Here is a 3,143-nt window from a genome sequence, read left to right on the forward strand (position 1 = left end):
TATAGAGAAGGAAGAGCTGAAGACACGAGTACTAAATTAACAGCCAAACTGTATAGGACATGGTAGCATCTGAGAATATGGAATTGTATAGTAAGGAGAATATGGAATTGTGTCATAAAGAAATCAGCCGTTTCCAAAAAAGAGTCTGGCCTTTGCCCTTGACTTCTGAGATGTAATTTATGTCAGAGTGTCCTCGTTTAGAGCAGCGTCTGGCCAGAACAGATCTTAGGATGGGGCTGGCCACACCTGACAGCTTAAGATAGGGCTGGTTGTTCCAGAAAGACCAACAATATAATTTAGGATGATGGCTCCAATTGACCTGGAGACTGAGTTTGACTGTGTGGGCCATCAATCAATCAATTAATCATGCTTTTGTTATAAAGCCCTATAAAAAATTCTGGACACCAAGCCTTGTGGAAACTCCCTGGTTGGTATTACTCCATGTGTATTGTCACACAGTGATGCTACACAGAAATTAATGTGTGCTTAATCCACAGAAAAAGGACAAAGTAAGCTTTGTCTTCCCTTCCCCTATGTCTCTTCCTTTGACTAATTTTAATCTGTATCTTCTTCCTGTAATAAAATATAACCATGAGCGTAATAACTTTCAGGGAGTTCTGTAAGTCCTTCAAGCAAATTGTTTAACCTGAGAGTGGTAATAGGATCTTCTGAATTAGCAGTTGGTGTCAGAAGTGAGAGCAGTCTTGTGAAGAACTATGCCCTTGATCTCCACAGTTTGGCTAACTCCAGATAGAGATTATTACTGAATATAGGACTAATGTGGGATATGAGAGCAATTTAGGAAATGAACATGTCTATAATATAAGTACCAATTAGAATCAAAACAATATAATTAGATGCAAACAACAGGTAAGTGAACTTTTTAGGGAATAGAGCAAGTTAGTAAATATGCACTGTGACTGAGGTCAGCAGGAACATCTGGGAACAATTTTAAGAGTCTGAGAAAAGCTGAAGTACAGAATCAACTAGAAATTTGAAAGAATTAAAGGAACAAGGAGATAATGAGTATAATAAGCAATGAAGAAACAAATTTCTTAAAAGCACTTGAGGACAGATTCTGACAATTGATCAGGAACCTTAGGACAACTCGAGTGGCTAGGCAAGGGCAAGATATTATAGCTGCAGGAACATTGTAGCAGGATATATGAAAAGATGAAGAAATGAGCAGAGTGGAAATGAGGGACAACACAACAGTGGATTAAATAGTGGAGAAGTTCAGGAAATGGATGTGGTTCCATACATAGGAGCATCTGGGATAGGTGAGCAACCGAGGAGTAAAAAGTAGCTGAGGAAGAAATGAGTGTGTGTGGAGGAAGGGACACAGAGTTGGTCAGTGAGATTAGCTGACAAGCTGTGTAACTGAGAAGAGCTAAACCACCAAAGCTAGAAATGGCACTGGGGGAACAGAGCACTTTTCAAATCAGCTCTAGGAAGATGAATAGCATTTAGAAAGAGGAAAAGTTGATATAGTAAGGACAGTAGTGAGAACAGACATTTGCTGATATGGAAACAGCTAGAAAACAAAGTAGATGGAGGAGCTTAGAGACGGATATTATCTATAAGATTCCTAGAAATGCCAATGTGCATATGAAGCTCTACTCTAGATGTCAATGATGTGACACCTAGGGACAATGGGGAAACAAAAGCAGTGAAGTAAGGGAGTAGCTCAATAAATAAGAGCTGTGCAAGAGACAGAATGATGGAAGTGACATGCAAAGCCAGAGCAAATGATGAAAGAACAAATGGTGAGGCCACAGAAGATGGAGGGAGCCAAGGTGGTGGGAACATTTAGTAATATAGAAGAAAAAATTTACGTTACACCCCAGATGATGAAAGGAGCCAGAGAGGCAGGACCTTATAAAATTGAGTTTAATTTCATAGCCATTATGAACAGCTAAACCATAGTGTTTCACCACTTAAGGAAATGTTTTGACAAATTAAGCAATGAAAACACTAATGTTTAAGTAGCATTTACATACATGGCAGACAGAAACAAGCTCACACCAAAATAATCATTCAAAAGGAAGAACCAATAAATTATTTTATTGAGTTTGAAAAGCTTATGAAAACAAAAGTTTAGTTTCACACAAGTGTATTAGTACTTTGTGGGCTTCTTATTAAATGTCACTTCAGGTTGCTCCGATTAGTATAAACATATACACTTGCTGAGACATCAGTGAGAGATTGGTTAAAGATGTTTGCTTGGAAATATTGAGTAAATTTTTGGCAAAGATGGTTGCTCAGCTATCACTTTCTAGTAACACCATAGCATGCTGACATGTGGTATGAAATATTAATTCATAGAATAAGTGAAGTTGGTGAAACATCTTCCACTATAACTTGACTAGTACTGGTGTAATTTACACACGTGATGTAAATATGAAAGAAGATTTTTTTTTTTCTGTTTGGCAACAAATGTGATTAACTCTGAACTACCTAAAATTCTGAAAGATTACTTTATAAGCAAATACGGTCTTAAACTGAAGTTTTACATGGTTATATGTTCTGCTACTGAAACTATGATGACAAGAAAACATGCTGAAGTCATTGCCTAGATGAAAGAACTCATACTAGAATATAAATCACTATTTCCTTCATGGAGAAAGTCTCACTATGGAAAAGAAAAGCAGTTGAACTAAAATATTTTTAATGACAGTAAAAACTGAATTACATAAGCCTACAGCATTACTTCTTGACTACTATTTTCTTTATTATGTAATATTGTGGATGCTAATCTGAACAATAGTCACTGCCTTTCATAGTTTTAAGTATAAATGTTCTGTTAAATATTTCAGCGACCACACGAACGTGCTGGTTCTGAAAGTTGTGAAACCAGTTTGATCTCCAACTTTTAAGGATATGAATGAGCCATGCTTATTACTTGTCCAAGATCTTCAGTATTTTTAATGATTTTAATATTTCCATTCAAGGAAAAAATGTAGAATGTTTTCCATGAACTAAGGACAAAAATAAAAGTTAGATGCTTGAATGAACAGTTTCTACAAATTCTTATGACATATGTAAATGATTCAACAATTAGCAATAAGGGCTAATTTTGATATTAAAATCTGTGAAATGTTAGCAGCAAAACCGTACACATTTGTTTCCAATTTAAATTTTAT

The sequence above is a fragment of the Cebus imitator genome, unplaced genomic scaffold (assembly GCF_001604975.1).
Source record: "Cebus imitator isolate Cc_AM_T3 unplaced genomic scaffold, Cebus_imitator-1.0 Scaffold71, whole genome shotgun sequence".
In the NCBI taxonomy this organism is placed as follows: Eukaryota; Metazoa; Chordata; class Mammalia; order Primates; family Cebidae; genus Cebus; species Cebus imitator.